We start from the raw sequence: 20,529 nt of genomic DNA, 5'->3' as shown, positions 1-20,529 counted from the left end.
GAGGTCAAGTTCCTCAGCATGAATCTAAGTTTCAAAGAAGCTGAATATTGTAAATATGGTGGGAGAATTGGAATCACCACCTACTAGATAGCAGGTAGACCAGTTGACTGCCAAAGAATCCACCTAGAATAGTATCATATTTGTTATAAGCAGCAATTTAGTTAATGTGGTTAAATTAATTTTGTCAATTTGAATTAGTAATATGAAGTGTATTTACTTTTTAAGTTTGTTTATTTGTTTTTAGTAATCCCTACACCCAACATGGGGATTAAACCCACCACCCCAAGATTAAGAGTCACATAGTCGGGATCCCTGGGTGGCTCAGCGGTATACCGCCTGCCTTTGGCCCAGGGCACAATTCTGGAGTCCCAGGATCGAGTCCCACGTCGGGCTCCTGGCATGGAGTCTGCTTCTCCCTCTGCCTGTGTCTCTGCCTCTCTTTCTCTATCTACGTCTATCATGAATAGATAAATAAAATCTTAAAAAAAAAAAAAAGAGTCACATAGTCCACCAACTAAGCCAGCCAGGTGCCTTGAAGTATATTTAACTTCTAAATTGATTTAGATTTTATAAAGGCATAGGAGCTAAAAAAAAAAAAAAAAAAAAAAAAAAAAACACCCTCACCTGCAGTTACATTACATATTACCATTAGAATCATTACACATTACATATTACATCCATTACACATTACATATTACAATTACTATAATACAGTAATTTAAGTCAACCCTGGGGTTCTACAAATTATTTCTTTAAAAGGTATCTCATCCATCTTTGAGAAATTCTAGTTAAGTCCTGAGACCCATATTTATTATCTGTTTGAATCCTGAATCCCACATTTATTATTTGTTTAACCTTGAGCCGGTTAACAAATCTCTCTGAGCTTCAGTGAATAACAATGGCTACTTCACAAAACTAAGGTGAGTCCTGATTAAATCAAAGAAAGCACAAGTGCTCAGCTCAATGCCTGAAGCTTAGTAAATACAGAGTACACCTCTCATCATCATCAACATTAAAGGATGATCCATCTTGTTGTTAATAATTATTTCTTTGAGGACCCCTGGTGGCTCAGCAGTTGAGCATCTGTCTTCGGCTTAGGGCGCGATCTCGGGATCTGATCCGGGATTGAGTCCCATATCAGGCTCCCTGTGATGAGCCTGCTTCTCTCTCTCCCTATGTCTCTGCCTCTCTCTCTGTATCTCTCATAAATAAATAAAATATCTTTAAAAAAAATTAGTTCTTTGCTCTCTATTAATTTCACATATGATTATGAAAAGCACTCAATTCTGAGCCTTACGTTCCCTTCATTCTCTATGATCAGTTCTTAAAAGACAGTAAATTGACTAAATAATTAGATTTAATAATATTACTTATGTGGGTGGTTTTACATGGATTGCAGGAAGAGAACTAGACCCTTAAGCACAATATGTTTCTTCTTTATGTATAAAAGAGGAATAACAATATTAGACATGTTGCAACAGCTCTACAAAGATTGGCTGATTAAAAAGGTTGCTAAGCAATTTGCACATAAGGGTAAAATTTTTGCCAGTGCAAAAATTGCATCATTTGTTCAAAATATTCACTGTCCCTCTCTAGTTATCTCATCCCTACAGTCTGTTTCCCATAAAAGGAGAGTCCTTCCTGCCCCTCTGACATTGGGCTTGGCCATTTGACTTGTTTTGCCATTGCGATGTGAACCAAAGTAACACAGGCCATATCCACACAGAAGTTGTAAGAGCCATCTTATGCACAATCCATTGGTTTCTTCTTTACAGTGAGACTGGCTCATCCAAGAAAGTGACCATTCCTTCCGCCTGAGAACCAGAATAAAGACAATGTAGGATAGTACCACAGACAACCCACGAGAGAGAAACAAACCACTGAGATTTGGAGGTTGTTATCTCAGCATAACTTGGCAGTGTCTGATTAATATACCCATCTCCCACAAATACAACACTAAAACAAAATATTTAACATTTAGGCTAAAATACAGAGCAGCATTTTCTCACTGATTAATTTCTCATCTCTTTCTTCCTTTTGCCACAATACCAATCCGGTAATGTCATTCTTTCAGGGATAAAATATCTCATGTTAGGTCTCTAGACAAATGCAAATCGCTTGCAAGTTATGTCTTTTCAGGCATACATACACATCACCAACCATTTCAACTGCCTCCAAATGTATTCTCTTTATCATTCCTGGACCCTGATTTCTTTCCTAACAAATAGCTGTTCCTAATGCTTGGACATCAAGAGGAAGGCAATGTTGAAAAGGCTTGAAGGAGGATAAATCCTACTGAGATAATATAGTTATGCAAACAGCTCAAATGAATGACAGGAAACGTCAATGGGTTTGGCTGGAACTCACAACACCAATGATCACCACATATGTGAGTGCTTGCCCTGGAGCACAGTGCCATGAAGAGTCCAGTCACGTTTGGCCCAAGCATGCCTCACCACAGGATGTCAAGAGAAAGGAGACCATGCACCTCCTATCTGTGATTCCATCTTACAATCATTGGCTCTGTGAGTTCCAGATTGCACAAAGTAATCTGGAAGTGATCTTCCCATGAACATTTTGCAAGACAGATGATTCAACCCTGATAGATCTTTAAAGGCAATAACCATGTCTAATCATTCACCTTTGTATCCCAGTACTATTATACTTAAAATTAAAGGCAGCTCAGTACAGAGCAATTAAAAGCATGGACTTTGAGTCAAGAGTTCAAGATTCAAATACCAGCTTCTCCACTTACTTGTATAACAGCCTTATGAGTAGATGCTGTTAAGTGTCCTACTCATGTCCCTCTGACTTGAACATATTAGAGTGCTCCAAAGGACTTTACACTGCTAATATCAGCATCCTTACTGAAAACTTCTTTTGAACCCTGGAAAACCACTCTACTCTTACAGGGTGCAAGATAGAAGTACAAGAGAACTAATCACCCTAAAAAACAACTGGCAGAGATGTTTATACACCAGTGTTTACAGAAGCATTATTCACAATAGTCAAAAGGTAGAAACAAACTAAACTTCCATCCATGGATGAATGGATAAATAAAATGTGGTACATAAATACAATGGAGTAATATTCATCCTTAAGAAGGAATGAAATTTTTTAAAAATTTAAAAAAAAAGAAGGAATGAAATTCTCATTCATGCTACATCAAGGATGGGCCTTGAAAATACATGCTGAGTGAATTAAGTTAGATACAAAGGGACAAATATTGTATGATTCCACTTGCATGAGATACCTAGAACAGTCAAATTCATAGAGACAGAAAACAGAATAATGGTTGCCAAGAAGCTGGGGTAGGAAGGAACACGGAGTCATTGTTTAATGGGTATGGAGTTTCCATTTGGGATAATGTAAAAAATCTGGATATGGGGGCTCCATCTGAGTGGCTCAGTCAGTTAAGCATCTAACTCTTGATTTCATCTCAGGTCATAATCTCTGGGTTGTGAGATCCAGCCCCCCATCTGGCTCCATGCTGGACATGGAGCCTGGTTAATATTCTCTTTCATTCTCTCTCTTTCTCTCTCTCATTCTCCTTTTCTCTCTCCCTCCTTCTCTAAAAAAAAAAAAAAAAAAAAAGGAAATGGATGGTCCTAATGGTTTCACAACATTATGAATGTACTCAATACCACAAGAGTGTACATTTAAAAATGGTTAATTCTTGCAAGTCACATCACTAGAGGCATAGGAAACAAAAGCAAAAAATGAACTATTGGAATTTCATCAAGATAAAAAGCTTCTGCACAGCAAAGGAAACAGTCAACAAAACTAAAGGGCAACCTACAGAATGGGAGAAGACACTCACAAATGACATATCAGATATAGGGCTAGTATCTAAGATCTATAAAGAACTTCTCAAACTCAACACCCAAAAAACAAATAATCCAGTCAAGAAATAGGCAGAAGACATTTCTCCAAATAAGACATTACAAATGGCCAATAGACACATGAAAAAATGTTCCATATCACTTGTCATCAGGGAAATACAAATCAAAACCACGAGATACTTTATACCAGTTAGAATGGCTAAAATTAACAAAGACAGGAAATAACAAATGTTGGTGAGGATTGAAGAAAGAGGAACCCTCTTACACTGTTGGTAGGAATACAAGCTGGTACAGTCACTCTGGAAAACAGTATGAAGGTTCCTCAAGAGTTAAAAATAGATCTATCCTACAACCCAACAATTGCACTACTGGGTATTTACCCCAAAGATACAGATGTGAAATGAAGGGGCACTAGCACCTCAATGTTCATAGCAGCAATGTCCACAACAGCCAAACTATGGAAGGAACCAAGATGTCCTTCAACAGATGAATAGATAAAGAAGCTGTATATATACATATATACATATACATGTACATATATATGTATATATACACAATGGAATATTACTCAGCCATCAGAAAGGACGAATACTTACCATTTGCTTTGATGTAGATGGAACTAGAGGGTATTATGCTAAGCAAAATAAGTTAATCAGAGAAAGATAATTATGTGGTTTCACTTGTATGCAGAATATAAGAAATAGTGGAATGGACCATAAGGGAAGGAGGGGAAACTCAATGGGGAAAAATCAGAGAAGAAGACAAACCATGAGAAACCCTTCTCTGGGAAACAAAATGAGAGTTCTGAAGGGGAGGTTGGTGGGGGGATGGAGTAATTGAGTGACAGGCATAAGGCGGACATGTGATGTGATAAGCACTGTGTGTTACATGCAACTGATGAGTTACTGAAAAAGACATCTGAAACTAATGACATACTATATATTGGCAAATTGAATTTAAATTTAAAAAATAAAAATAAAAATGGTTAAAATTGTAAATGATGGGGCAGCCCAGGTGGCTCAGCAGTTTAGCACCGCCTTCAGCCCGGGGTGTGATCCTGGAGACCCGGGATTGAGTCCCACATCGGGTTCCCAGCATGGAGCCTTCTTCTTCTTCTGCCTGTGTCTCTGCCTCTCTCTCTGTCTCTGTGTCTCTCATGAATAAATAAATAAAATTTTTAAAAATAAAAATAAAATAAAATAAAATTGTAAAAGTTATATGTATTTTACCACAGTAAAAAATAAAGTTAATAAAAATAAATTTTAAAAACTAAAAGAAAAAGAAACAATTGACAGAACCTGGTGGTTTCACATTCCTGTACCTTCCCACCTCCTGTAAGATCATCCTAAGGGAGGTGTTTTACACCACCTCCAGAGGGTTTTTTTTTTTAACCTCCAGAATTTCTTTGTGAGATTAAATTAAACTCCAGTCACCACTGTAGTAGCTTACAGAATAAGCTACTGCCTTGTCTGCCTTCTCTTCCCCATCTCATACCCTTGTTCACCTACTAGTGATGCCTGTATGTCCCAAATAATTACCTTCAAGAAATACTTGTTTCAGTGTTCACTACTAAAAGTAACTTTCTTAACTTCTATAAACATTAATTTCCTCATCATGAGAAATAATACTTGGATCATGGACTTACTATAAAGATTAAATGAGATAATTCTTGAACATGTTTAGCAAAGTGCCTGACACATAGTAGATATTTGTAAATTTCTCGAACTTCTAGTCCAATAGTTAAATGCCTTTCTAACTGAAGTTAAACTAAGTTTCTCAGTTTCAGGAAGAGATTAAAAATCCAAGAGCTACTATTCCCCATCCTTTACCTGATTAACACCTTCTTATGATTTATCACTCACCATTTAACCACAAAAGACACCAAAAGGAACTGGAATTTTGCATCCCATTCAATTCTTTTTAGAAGTGGGCTAGACCCACAAAGGAAGTTAGATAAGGTCCCAGATATCAACCAGATTTTCCAAAACAGACAGATCAGCTCTGTACCCTTCTGACCTGGTGAATTAGGGGGCGATGAAGTTAACCATACACAAACTTTAATTCCTACCCCTTCTCTTTGCCTCTGAATGTACGATCTTAGCATCATTAAGGCTTACAACGAAGACTAAGATGCATTTAGTCTTTTCCTGTTCTACAGTATACCAAAAGAAACCAAGAAATCATGAAAATCCACTAAAGTGTATATATACCTTGCTAAGTACCATTTTATTTGCTTCGGTTTGTCTTTACTTGCTTGCCAAAATACACAGAGAATTTTGTTAGCACAGTGATCACCTATGCCAATTAGCAAACCAGAGGAACAGGTTACTGACTCTGGTGGATTCTCCTAAATAAGACTGATAAGAAATTCAATTTCTATCCTCTACTTTTATAGGAAAAAGTACTGAATATGTACTTTTTTAAAAAAACTGAACTTAAAAGTTGACTAGGCCTACATGTTAAAAAGGGATGCTCTGTTACCAAAACAAATAAAAAATAAAATCCCAAATTACATCTTGCTCTTTATCCAAAGTTTATTTCCACATCTCATATGTCTATAACCTTTAACTTAGTTCTTATCTCCCACAACTATCTATACAGAGGTGGTCAATTTAAGTCCAAAGCATCTGACTAAAGGTAAACACCATCCATACTGGGCATGTTTAATGGTTTCCATCTTTACCTCAATTACATGAAGTTTGAGGCTCGTGGGCAGCCCCAGTGGCGCGGCGGTTTAGCGCCGCCTGCAGCCCAGGGCGTGACCCTGGATCGAGTCCCACATCAGGCTCTCTGCATGGAGCCTGCTTCTCCTTCTGCCTGTGTCCCTGCCTCTCTCTCTCTCTCTCTGTCTCTATGAATAAATAAATAAAATTCTTTAAAAAAAAAAAAAAAGTGTGAGGCTCGTACCTCTCCCTACATTACTGCCTATATATTTCCATTGCATTTACTTTTTATAAAATAATGACAAGATTCAAGAAATTTTCAAACGATCACATAAACTCTGCTATACAAATATGGTGGTGCTGCTGAAATAAAATTATTTGTTAGGAGTTAAGACCATGATTACAATAGCTCAAAATGTTGGTCCATAAACTGAAGGATGGAAGTCAAGATTAATGCATAAAGATAAAAAGGTAGTTTAGCAATGTTACTATCTAATGTACAAAAGTGGTAAAAGTCATACAACAGTAAAGTCATAGGCAGCTGGTAGGCATAGGATATTGAATGTGGCTGCAGCACACTCAATCTTGCGCATTTCAGGGAGTAAACCATTTCTGTTCATGAACTTTCTCACACTATTTTCAGAAGCTGTATACTATGAATTTCCTTCTATTAGTCTAACAGTGTCAGTTTAATGCCATCCATTAAACTGCAAATATTTACGACAATTTTACAACAGGAGCCATACTCTCTGGCTCTGCTCAAAACTCATAGAAAAGAACTTAGTCCCTGATAACATTTGCAAAGATTCTCAAAACCAATAAGCAATGTGGAGTCCCACTATAGATCAGGAACATCTTTACTTGAAAAGTGGTCTTTTTGGGATGCCTGGGTGGCTCAGCAGTTGAGCGTCTGCCTTTGGCTCAGGGCGTGATCCCGGAGTTCCAGGATCAAGTCCTGCATCAGGCTCCCTGCATGGAGCCTGCATCTCCCTCTGCATAGGTCTGCCTCTCTCTCTGTGTATGTATGTGTGTGTATCATGAATAAATAAGTAAAATCTTAAAAAAGAAAAGAAAAAAGAAAAGAAAAGAAAAGAAAAGAAAAGAAAAGAAAAGAAAAGAAAAGAAAGGTCTTTTAAAGGTTTAAGGATGCATAAATTGTGTTTGGTCAATGGAATCAGAATGGGCATTGCTAGGATTCCCAAGGTCATATTTATAATCTTTCTATTGTCTTCCAGGTCATTCTACCACTCCCTCACCCCAATTTCAAACCCCACATACTCCCACAAACACCCAAATCAAGTAGTTATTGCCATGAAAGTGGAATGAAAGAATAAAGAGAATTCAGCATCTATTCATGTTAGTCCCCTACTGAAACCCCTTGGTGATAAAGTTCAAACCTCGTCTCCATAGTGAAACACAGAGTCTTCACACGTGCCACTGTGTCTGGCCTCTTTCATCATCCCCCATCCCCAGCCAAGCTAATCTCCAGTTTCACAGGTCTACTTTCACCCCCTCAAATCCCAACTCTCCCATTCTCTTGCTCATCTTTGGACCTAGACCATTCCCCTCTGTTATTTGTACCATCAAAACCAAGGGTAGCCAGCTAATGCCACCTAGTGTTCCAGCTCACCCTAGGTGTCACCTTCTTTAAGAAGCCATTCTCATCCTTTATCCTGACTCTCCCAAGTCTTCCATGACAGCCTGGGTGCTCCTCCATAATAGCCTCCTTAATGTCTAGTGCCCCACTAAATACTACAATCCCTAAGCCCCTAAAAATCATTTGCTCTGTTTACAGTTGTACCCCCCTATGCCCAGCAGAGGACTGGCATAAAGCACACACACACATATGGTGAATATATAATACAAACTTAACTCCTTGTTAAAAGTCTATCATGAATGCACACTGCCCATCTTGTTTTCCAAGATAAAATAGCTAATAAAATGACAGTTCATTGATTCTTTGCATGAAAAAACTGTTGTAAAAAAATATCATTTTAGATCTGGAAAAGGACCAGATGATTTTGACACATACCAAGAGATGTTCAAATAAGGAGAAAGCTAGTGGCAAACCCAAAAATGGAACTGAGGTCTTTTGACTCACAGGTCAGTGCTCACATCTCTATATCCAAAAGAATCTGCTCTGAAGTTATTCTAAGCAACTGTTTGTGTTACTGAATTCAAGATGGGCTGTCAAAGTATTTGGAGCTTGTATGAAAAGATAGCTTTTTCTTGGACTTAACAAAAAAGGTAAAGAATGCCCCTTGTGTACCCCTGCTATCAGCTCTTTACTTGCAAGCCTAATAAACAGCAGGCACTGAAACTCAGTTGCCTTTGTATCCACCCAGCATCAAACAAGATCTACTTTCAAAGAGCTCCTAAGAATGCCAAGCTATCATCCCATTCACAACCAAACGTTCTGCATCCCCCCATGGAGAGGTTCCATGAACTAGATGGTTAAAGGGCCAAAATGCAAAACAAAGAAGGGGTAGGAGGGAACTTTACCTAGAAGGAAAAAAACACACATCACGGGAAAGAAAATACATCAAAAGCCCTCTCCTGAGAGCCAAATGTGAAAGAGTCAACAACATTGCTCCCAGGATCCTGCTCTTTGAACCACAGTTTTGCTCCTCCAGGTGATAACAGTTAACATTGAGCTGGCTGGCAGCAAGGCAGCATGGCTAATCTGCCTGAAACCATGCATAAGAAAGCCATCTTGGTAGGAGTTTGGTGGCTGCCAGTATCACCAAGAAAATAACAAGGGATCATAGTACCAATCTAACTACATATCTTGCAGAGCAGCTCAAACCTCTACCTTCAGAGCAGAGTTCACCCCCAGAGCAACTCTCAGACCCCACCTTCAGTCACCTTGGACCCCAGAGGATGAACCTCTCACTCTGACCACATCCACCTTGTTTTAGAGAAACTTGCTACATACCAACTAGTAATTACGAAGCACAACTAGATTTAGTTTCTTATATAAAACTTTGCCTTTTCCTATTATATTTAGCCACACCACTTTAGTGGAAAGTCTCTCACAGTCTGTATGAGGATCTGAGAATATTCTTGCAGAACAGTCACATTGCTCAATTTCCATTCAAGCTCTTGTCTTCTAAGCCACTAAGGAGTTGCCTTGAATTAATAGTTTGCTCTTAATACATTTACAGGGAAGGCACTTTGCTGCCTGCAATTCATTCATACTCTGATATCATGTCATGACAACTACCTTTAGGAGTGGAAAGCTGTAAGGCAAGGGAAAAAAAAAAGAAACACTATCACACACACATGCGCGCACATGTGCAAACACACTGCACACAGAGAATTGAGTGAGCAAAATATAAAATCTAAAGAATAAACCACAGCAAAGTAAAACTGCTTGTATAAGGCACCTATGATTATTGTCACTGCCCCTCTGCCTAGAGGTGTATCCTAGGGATGCCCTGCGACCCAACCCATACTTTTCATCTGCTGGGGCCACAATCTCATCATTGACTTTCAGGAACAAATAATCACTTAGTTCCTTCCTGACAGTGAAGGCAGCCTTTCTTTCCTTCCTCTTCTCTTTTTAATTCTGTTGAGTGCTCACTAGGTGCCAGCAACTAGAGATTCCCTGGAACTTCAAAGCAATAAATCTGAAAGATGAAAGTGGAAAGGGAATGCCCAAAAACTTAAATGCAGAACTTGAGACACAACACTGGAAAACAGCCAGCCAAGGGCTAAGAAAATCTGACTAGGGCAGAAGTTGAACTGGCCCAAGAAAGGGGTAACCAATTATATCAGCAATTAAGTCAGTGAGGTTGTGGCCTTTAGCTTCCACAACTGAGACAGAGTGAGTAGCAAATCACACAGAGGACTCAGCCCTAGATGCTGAAGAAAGACAGCCTGGCTTTTCCTGGTGTCTTCACAAAAACAATGGGGCCCAGTTGTTGTTTCTATTGTAATCATGGGGCCACTCACAGCACCTACTGTGGCAAGCGATAATTTAGCGACCTTGCGGGTCAAGCAGACGTGGATTCGAATTCTAGATCTGGGGCAGCCTGGGTGGCTCAACAGTTTAGCACCGCCTTCAGCCCAGGATGTGATCCTGGAGATCCAGGATCAAGTCCCACGTTGGGCTCCTTACATGGAGCCTGCTTCTCCCTCTGCCTATGTCTCTGCTTCTCTCTGTCTCTCTCATGAATCAGTAAATAAAATCTTAAAAAAAAAAAAAAAAAATTCTAGATCTGCCACGGTATTAACTTTGATCAAGTTCTTCTGTTCATTCATTCAATCAACAGACATTTATTTGAGCATCTACTATGCACTAAAGACTCTTCTAGGGAGTGCCTGGTGTCTCAACTGGTTAAGTGTCTGATTCTTGATCTCAGCTCAAGTCTTGATCTCAGAGTAATGAATTCAAGCCTCAAGTTGGGCTCCATGGGAGAAAAAAATAAAAGACTCTTGTAGGCACTGGGAATACAGCATAAAGCAAAAGCTCTTGCCTTCATAGAGCTTAGAAAATTCTTTGAGCCTCAGTTTCCTCATCTATAAAATAGGAATAATATACCTACCATTATAGGTAATCTGAAATGAGGAATATAAAGCACTTAGCACATAGTAAATGCTCAGTAAATGGTATCTTTCATAGAATAGAACTAACATCTACAACTCCCAACTAAAGTGTAAGCTCCAGGGGATCCCTGGGTGGCTCAGTGGTTTAGCGCCTGCCTTCAGCCCAGGGCGTGATCCTGGAGTCCGGGGATCGAGTCCCACATCGGGCTCCCTGCATGAAGCCTGCTTCTCCCTCTGCCTGTGTCTCTGCCTCTCTCTCTCTCTCTCTCTATCATGAATAAATAAATAAAATCTTTTAAAAAATAATTTTAAAAAATAAAGTGTAAGCTCCAACCGAAGAGCTATCTCTGGCTCAGCTCTATGCCCCTGAGTATCTATCACATTGTAGATGCTCAATAAATATTTCACAAATCAATGAATAAGTAATCAATAGTAGCCATTATTATGATAAGTGATAATCATTATTCTTCCCCAAGTCACTGAGCTCTATTACCTAAAAAAAGCAACAAGTCATTAAATTAAAGCCATTTTTTTTTTAAGTAAGGTGCACTACACAACAGACTTTTTTTTACATGAAAGTGAGTGTTACTAAACATAAGCATTCCAGTTCAAGGAATCTATTAGTATAGAGACCTGCATGGACAGCTGATATAGATGCTTTCCAATTGCTTTCCTAACCACAAAGTAAGGACAAGTTGAACAGGCTTCAGGTTGATCCAGAAGACATGTAAAAAGTTAAGTTAAATGATGGGGTGCCTGACTGGCTCAATTGGTGTAGAGTGCAATTCTTGATCTTGGGTCATGAGTTCGAGCCCCACGTTGCATGTAAAGGTTACTTAAAAATAAAATCTTTAGGGGTGTTTGGGTGGTTCAGTCAGTTAAACATCTAACTCTTGATCTCAGCTCAGTTCAAGATCTTAGAGTTGTGAGAACAAGCCCTGCATCAGGCTCTGTGCTGGGCATGGAACCTGCTTAAGATTCTTTCTCTCCCTCTCCTTCTACCCCAACTTCTCTCTCTTTCTCTCACTCTCTCACTCTACATCCCCCCAGAAAAATAATAAAATAAATATTTTTTTTAAAAAAAAGCAAGTTAAATGAAGTTTGGTACATGTACTAAAAGAGGATCAGAAAGGCTAAGCTTTAAAAAAAAAAAGTACCACATAAACAATCATAAAATCTCAATGGTTTAAAACAACAAAGGTTTATATATTGGTCACATTATATGTCCCATTCCAATTGCTCATTTAGTGACTCAAGGACCCAGTTAGATGGAAGCTCCATCTCAACACCTGCTTCCATGACCATCACAGCAGAAGTGAGCACTGGATGGTCTCACACTGTAAATTAAATATTTTAGCATAGACATGACACAAGTCACTTCCAATATACACCTAGGAGAGAAAAGTAGCTGGGGAGAACATGAACGATCTCTACCACAGGTGATACAAGACTAACAAGCTGTGGAATAAATAGCAAAGGGATTTATTAAAGAGGATGCTCCAATAAAACAACTACATAGCTCTAAGGCTTTCAAATCCTAGACCTGGGAGGGTGTATAGGGATCATTTGAAAACAGTGACCTCAACATGAAGGAATCTCAAACAACATAAACTTGGACTCTGAATTTTCAGAGCAACTTTGCTTTTTTTTTTTTCCTCTCTAACTGCACTGAGGGTCCAGATAAGTTTTTATTTAGGAAAGACAAAAAAGTTTCTACAGCTGAAAAACATTTGAAAACCACTAATGTAAACCAAATCTTTTGTTTTACAGATTTAAAAAGTAGAAAGAGGGGAAAAATGGGCAGCCAGGAAGTTAAAGTGACCCCACCCCACCTCCAGGAAAGCTCCAGAATGTTTAGCAGATGTCCTTTGACAGATTTGTTGTACCGTTGCACCACCCTCTGGTCTTACCCTTCATCTCTGTTCCCTTTAACTGGCACAACAGAGCCAGAGCCAGACCCAGACCAAAATCATGTCACACAATAAATGGTATGGATGATAAGTGGTGCCCACCCTACTGCACTAAATAATGATTCACATCCCATTAGCAATTCTCTATATTACTCATTCCTTACTTCCTGGCAAATGTGAAGCCATTAGTAGAAGTTAATACTAACCTTCAGGAGACTTTCATTTTGTTCTCAGAAGATTACAGGTAACAGCTAGCTATGATTTGCATTCACTCAACTCCATTCTCTTCTCATGTTCCCAGCTCTGCTCTGTACCCAGCTTTTCCTCCACTTTCATTCACACTAAAGCATTAAGTATCACATACTTAAACCTCAATGGTCTTCTAACCTCCAGTCTCTGGCTTTTTCAAATCATCGTATATAGCCCATGAAATAAAACTCAAAACTTTTCAACCTGGAATCCAGTTACCCCCTCAATTTTCCCCTAACCTACTTTTCCAACATTATCTCTGCTGTAGTACTTATCCTGCCCAGCCAAAGGCAAGATGGTGGCATAGTAATGAATCCTGGATCTTGTGTAAATTCCTTAATCTGAGTTTCAATATTTTCTCCTATAAAATTGGTATGATGGCATCTACTTTGAAAGGCTCTTGAGAGAATGTAACAGTGAGAATTATGTTTGACTACAAACAGCATATAGTGGCCTGCAGGTAAGGAGGTTATTTGTTTTATGGAATAAGAAGTATGGGAGGGGGCACCTGGGTGGCTCAGTCAGTCTTGATTTCAGCTCAGGTCATGATTTCAGGGTTCTGGGATCTAGCCCCACGTTGGGCTCCATGCTGGGCATGGAGCCTGCTTAAGATTCTCTCTCTTCCCTCTGCCCCTCTCCCCTAAAAAAAAAGAAAAAAGTATGGGAGAAGTCAGTTTAGGCTGGTACTATGGCTCAACAACATCATCAAGATCACGATCCTTCCAAGTTCCAGCTTTGCTGGAATTTTTTAATACATGGTCCTATCTTTGTCGTTGTGGTTGGCTGTGGGCCTTTCAGGCATTGCACCCGGGTTCCCAGCAGCAGGAAGCAGAAAGGGGCCAAAGTTGTTGGGGTATCATAGCCAAATGTGTCATCCTTACTAAGCTTTCAAGAAAGCCCCCAACTGGGAATCCCTGGGTGGCTCAGCGGTTTGGCACCTGCCTTTGGCCCAGGGAGCGATCCTGGAGTCCCGGGATCGAGCCCCGCTTTGGGCTCCCAGTGTGGAGCCTGCTTCTCCCTCTGCCTGTGTCTCTGCCTCTCTCTCTCTCTCTCTCTCTCTCTCTCTATGTCTATCATAAATAAATAAATAAAATCTTTAAAAAAAAGAAAGAAAAGAAAAGAAAAGAAAGCCCCCAACCAACAACATCCACTTATTCATTATAAGACATGAGTCTCATGGCCACTCTAGGCTGTTAAGGTCATCTTGGAAAGTGAGATGGGCTTATTTCCATCTCAAACAAAATTGGGGTTCTTTCAGTTAGAAAGGAGAGAATGAATATTGGATAAGCAATCAGTACTGTCTATCCCAATATTAAATTATATATTTTATGTAAAGTGAGAAGCACAGTGGTTAATAGCTCAATAAAAGTCAAATTGTAATTACTGCTATTATTATAATTACTATTGTTATTATTATTATTCATCTATCTTACCCTCTGGCCAAATGAAATAACTCATTATATCTAGATGTTCTTCTTACATTTTTACTAATATATATCTAAATGCTCTCTATATATCTCCAACATTATCTCTGCTTCAAGGTCCAGGAAAATGCCATTTCATCCAGGAAGTGTTTCTGATACTTACTCCTAATAATAAGCTCTATGGTGGCAGATCCCATTTCAGATAAAAACTCCTGTGTTCCTTATTCCATTGAGTATAGTCTCTTGGAACACAGTAGGTTCTAATAAACAGTGCCTTGATAATTTAAGTAATTCATGTACATACTCATACCCACATTTATAGTCAATCCTTTAGAATCAAACATGGTATATTCCTGAACTGTAAAAGTTAAACACACTACTAGCTTTATATGTTATAAAGCTTGTTGTGGGAGTGAGGAGATGAAGACTGTATTCCCCAAGAATAAAAAGAAAAAATCATAAAATTCTCTAAAACACCATACTTTTTACATGTTGTGGCAGTTCTGATTATAGTTCATCAAATATTCCCTCCTCTACTATGGGCAGAGTCTGCTTTTACCCATGGATGTTGATCTTCACTATGGGACATGCCATGTCCAAAAAGTTTTTTTGTGAAAATGACATTGCTTGTGCAGTTTGACTCAGCTATCAAATCCAGTTATCTGCCACAAGAGGGGTATGTCTCAAGCAGCTGCTATCCCTTCCTCCTGGGCCCCAGAAAACATGAGGAGCAGACCAGAACAAAACATGCAGCCAACAGCAGAGCCACCTCAGGAGCTCAGCCTAGATCAGCCAAATCATGGCCAACCTAAAAACTCAGGAGTGTGAAAATGAATACCTGTTGCTGTAAGTCAAGAAGTTTTGATACACAGCAAAACTTGACTAATGTAACTTTTATCAATTGGTGTATTTTAGAATTTCTTACATATTAATTCACTTTGTTCCTTTTCTTCACACAAGAAAGAACAGATTGAAGAACCTGCTTTTGGTACACCCAGTGATGTTTCTCCTTGGATCAACTGTTTTAGATATAAGACCTACAATTTTCATTAATATCAGTGCTTTTCCATTTTCCATTTGTTCTATTTTTCCAAAATAATGAAAGTCACAATAAAGAAACTAAACCATTGGCTGGCAAGTAGGTCTCTCATATAACAGCCAAAATGTTAACTTCTTTGCTGATAAAAGGGGTTAAAGGGTGTCCCTAGTTTAAAAAAGAAGAAGAAGAAGAAGAAGAAGAAGAAGAAGAAGAAGAAGAAGAAGAAGAAGAAGAAGAAGAAGAAGAAGAAGAAGTGATGATGATTACACAAAGTTAACCTCAACCAAGTCAAAGACTATCTGTTGAGGTAAATTTATGGATTCCAACACCATATCCTTATATTTGAGGATATCTGTTTAGACAAACCATGACCATTGCATTTCACCAATGGGAAGATACCAATAAGGCTTAAGTCTTACGACTTTTTCAACATAATAAAACAAGAGGGCCATACTATTCCAGTAGAATAATTTAAAATACAATTATATTAAAAAAATCACTAATGAAATGGAGTCACTTTATAAGTGAAAGAGAAAATAAAATTCCAATCCCTTAGGAAAAGGAAAAAAAGCCAACTGAATGATAAGAGCATGTATTCAACCAATACCAATTCTGAACTCCAGCTGGAAATTTAAGGTATCAGTAAAAGTAGAATAGTGTGGATTTTGTTTTGTTTTACCTTCTTTTAAATAATCATCATTACATTTGGAACCAAATTTCCACTGGGCCAAAAGCTGACTTACAGGAAATATATAATACCCAAGGTTACCAAATTTGTCTATTGGTAAAGTGATGGCCTTTGGTCTTCAGAGTGGCAAGGCACACAGTGCAAAGACCATTAACATCGCAATGGATTCAACAGAATAGGCCCTATGTGTGCTGGGAGAGTCCATACTTCAGAATGGACACATACAGACAGCAGGACCAAAATTTGAATTCAAGGCCACAGCCAAGGTCAAAGGCTCTGGGTCAGAGAAATTTGACTCAAGTGCTCACTCTTACACTAAACTGTGGCAAGATACATAATTCCTTTTAGCTTCCTTATCTGTAATTTGGGGGAAATAATAATAACCCCTACCTTATAGAAGCTCTGAAAGTTTTTAAAAAGATAGTGTATGAAAATATTCCACAAAGTGCTAGCATATGCAACAGCAATAATAATAATAATAGTAATAATACTACCCTGACAAAGCTGGCTGGCACATGAAAACCATCCTAATCAGTGTACTCTGGCCCACAATCTGTTCACAAAATAATGAATGCATGGCTTTCTATCATATCCAGATACAGCTTCTATAAGGTAACAGGATCAACCAGTAAATTTTCTACTGAATTCAGGAAGAAGGGCATTGAAAAAAATAAGCCTTTCACTTATAGAGAATTGAGGAGGAGCTGGTCCTTCCTGCTGCCCACACTCCATCCACCCATGAAAGTCTTGCTGGTGAAACCATGCTTCCGTCACCATCCACACACCGCCCTCCCAAACTGTGCAGGGCTTTTATTAAAGCACAGAGGCAGAAGACAAGATGGCTCACCTTAGAAGCAAACTCACCTTAAAGGCAAACTCTTCCACCCTCCAGAAAGGATCTGGCTTGACCCCACTGCCACCTCCAAACTGACAGCCAAACTGTAAGTGAAGAAGGCAAATCCTCACTTCCAGAAGTTGTTACACCGTCAAAAACTAAAAGAACCCCTTCTATTTATGGCAGTCCTAACAAAGTATGCTTGTCTGCTTCAAAAATATCTTATAAATCCATTAATAGAGCCAAGAGCCAAGTACTACTGTATACTGAGAAAACAATGTGACTTTACAAGGACAAGAGTGACCATAGGAGACAAAGTGCCACACCCTTTTTCCCAAATAGCTCAACAGTAAATGGTGTCTCTTATAAGGGAGGCTGCAATTCTAGAAAAATAGGTGAACGATTCTAAACCCCAATGAGCCCCCTCACCACTGAATTTCTTATACAGATCCATTTCCTTTTCATTTTTAAGCCAATGGCCTGAGCATCCCCAACTACTACAACTAGTGAGAAGAGAAGGGGGAGAGAAGAAACAAACACAAGTCAAGCATACTTGCTTCTAAGCCCATTTTCGAAGAGTTTTCTCCCCGCTGGTCTGCCTCTCACAGCTGGAGCCTCATACCTGGTGGAAACCAATGGTTAAGTAAAACCACTGATTTAAAAAGCCAACCAGGAAACTAACCATGACAAGTGGGAGCTGCCCTCCTCTCCCGAGCGTTGATTGGCTCTTGAGGTTTTACCGGTCCCCGTTCTGCCCACATAAGTGGCAGGTGTGACTGTCAATCACAGAGGGACCTGACAATTCACCACTCCGGGAGTAAATTGCCTTTCATCCAGCAAAGGCAGGTAGCCGCCTAAAATCGATGCGCTCCTAACAGAGCAGACTCTCCCTCTCTGGCAAGGAGAACAGAGACCCTTAAGTACAAAATAAATAAGGCCGGGCCGACCCGAGAGTTTATGAGCGCTGTTTTATTATCCCGCACCAAGCAGCCCTTAATCTTCACCGTCCTAAGATGATCTTTCAAAAGGCTCGCACCAAATCTTTTTTAAAAAATGAAAATAAAAAATTAAGTGCCACCTCCTAAGTACCCCCCCTCCTTTTCTTGTATAATTCGGAGGTGGGGAGAGGCACGAAAGGACTATCGTTCAGTTTAATTGCACATCCCTTCGTTTTCATGCACCACCACCCTCTACCCCTCCCCAGTAAAGCCGGCTTCATTTTCCCTGACACGGATTTTTTTTTTTTCTTTTTTCTTAACACTGTCCCCTCGGAGCCCACCGAGGCAGCCAGGCACCCCACCCCCCTGCACTAGGGCTGCTCCCCCTTTCTCCACTTTGTTCTGCTTGGGGTTCCCGAGCCCCTTGCCCCTGCGAACACCCCACCCCTCGAGGCAAGAGGGGGGAAAAGCCGGGAGGAGAAGGATGGGGAGCCGGGGAGAAGGAAGACGATGGCAGTGAGGGTGGCTGCCGGGGAGGGACTGCGGGAGGTGGCCCGGGCCGCCGGGGGAGCGAGCGGCCACCGCGCGCCAGAGCAAGCCGTGCACTTGTTCCGATCCGGGGGTTTCTCCATCAAGGCAGATCCGCCCTTAGGCCGCCCCATCCTTCCCCCCGCCCCAACAGCCCCGGGGGAGGCGGATGGTTCACCCCTCGGCTCCCCGCGATAACGCATTGCAGCTCCCCACGAGTGAGGGGGACCCGGCACGAGGGATGCCCGGCTCGGGCGCCCCGCGGGAACCCGGCGCCCGGCGGCCGCGGCCCCGGCGTCGACGTCTCACCTTTGCGATGCTCGCCCCGGGGCCGTCCCACATGGATTTTTACAACCTCACGTCGCCCTGGCCCCGGGCGGCCGGGAGGAGCCGGAGCCGGCGCCGGAGCCGGAGCCCGAGCCCGAGCCCGAGCGAGCAGCAGCGGGAGGAGGAGCGGGAGGTGGAGCGGCGCGGGGAGCGGGGGGGAGGGGGAGGGAGGGAGGGAGGGAGGGAGGGAGGGAGGGAGGGCAAGGCGCGCAGGGCCGGGGCCGGGCGCGGGGCCGGGCGGGGCTGGCGGCCGAGGGGGCGGCACCCGCCGCAGTCCCGAGACGCGCGCCCGCGCCGCGCCGCCAGGGCTGCGCTCCGCGGGGCCCCCCGCCCGGCCGCTCGGCGCGCTCGCCCGCTCGCCTGCTGGCCGCGGCCCTGACTCACATTCCCAGCATTCCCGAGGAGCGGCTGGGGGGGCCGGGGCCGGGGCCGGGGCCGGGGCCGGGGCCGGGGCGCGGGCGCCTCCGCGGGGGGCAGCAGAGAGCGCGCGGCCCCGGGCGGCGGGGTCCTCGCGGCGCTCCTCGCAGGCAGCTGCCTGCTGGAAGCACCTGCCCCTCCTCCCCTGCCCCGAGGCCCCTTCCCCGGGACTCCCTCCCAAAGGCTGCCACGCACTCCTGGGACAGGTCAGGTGGCTTTGGCAACAGGGGCAGGGATGGCCCTTGGTGGAGAGGATGCAGCTGTCTTTTAAGTTAAGCTTTAGAGTATGAGGGGGGGGGGGAGGGGGCGGGAATCAAGGTTCCCAGACTCTGGCAGCCTCCCATTAGCTTAATCTTCTTTAGGAGAGTGAAGGGATTTCATAAGATTTTCACTTTTCTTGTTGCCCCAAGGAAAAGAGCGAATGGAAGATGGAAAAAAGGAGCAAGGAAAAAAATCATCAGCAGCAGCCTCATCGTTGTCATTCACTGAGTGACCCTTCTCTGTGCCCCGCAACGGGTGTGCATTGCCCCCATCTAAGGTAGAAAGATGGTGTCTGAGTTCATTTACACACACACATACACGCGCCTCAAGGTAATGTGCAAGCAGGATTGGACACCTTTTTTCATTACAAAAAGCTTCCACCCAACAAGTCTGGAGCCCCAGCCACTACCATTTTATATTAGAAAGGGGGACTCCAAACCTCACTGGGATCTCCAGATTTGGTCTCTCACTGAGTAGTCAATTTGCAAAACTAGAGCAGTGATTTCCTTCCTGTCCTGATGAGTCTGCTGCCAGCAATTTCAGTGGCCAGATCTAAATGTCTCCTGCTGGGAAGCTTGAGCAAATGAAGCTAAATTCAGCCATGGGCTGTCTGGGTGAGCAGAGGTATGGTATCAGCACAATGACTAGGGATGATTCCTTCCTTCCTCCTATGATGGAAATTGAAATATTAAATGAAGGAAGCAGACTATTCAAATGCCCTGTTCCTTAAGCTTTCCTTTTACACATCTGGTGTTCATAGTTTTTCACAGACTCATCCCCCTTGAGGCCTCTTTGCCCTTACCTTCTTCTTTCTCTCAGTCACCAAGAAATCAGCACTCATTCTGTTGACCTGGATGCTC

General features: G+C 41.7%; 1 protein-coding gene across 1 annotated transcript in view; it reads right to left on the bottom strand.

Moving 5' to 3' along the window:
- ERC2 (ELKS/RAB6-interacting/CAST family member 2) overlaps positions 1 to 19,129 on the bottom strand; it is a 946,536-nt gene extending 927,407 nt beyond the window's left edge. Inside the window, exons 1-2 of the mRNA XM_038566126.1 lie at positions 18,974 to 19,129; positions 17,228 to 17,302 (exon numbers count right to left, since the gene is read on the bottom strand). The gene's annotated coding sequence lies outside the window, so the exon portion shown is untranslated. The remainder of the gene's footprint in view (positions 1 to 17,227; positions 17,303 to 18,973) is intronic.
- Between the last annotated feature and the right edge of the window lie 1,400 nt (positions 19,130 to 20,529).

Source organism: Canis lupus, chromosome 20 (assembly GCF_011100685.1).
Source record: "Canis lupus familiaris isolate Mischka breed German Shepherd chromosome 20, alternate assembly UU_Cfam_GSD_1.0, whole genome shotgun sequence".
Classification (NCBI taxonomy): Eukaryota; Metazoa; Chordata; class Mammalia; order Carnivora; family Canidae; genus Canis; species Canis lupus.
The sequence above is the reverse complement of the archived record's forward strand: the minus strand, read 5'-3'. Positions and strand labels throughout refer to the sequence as shown.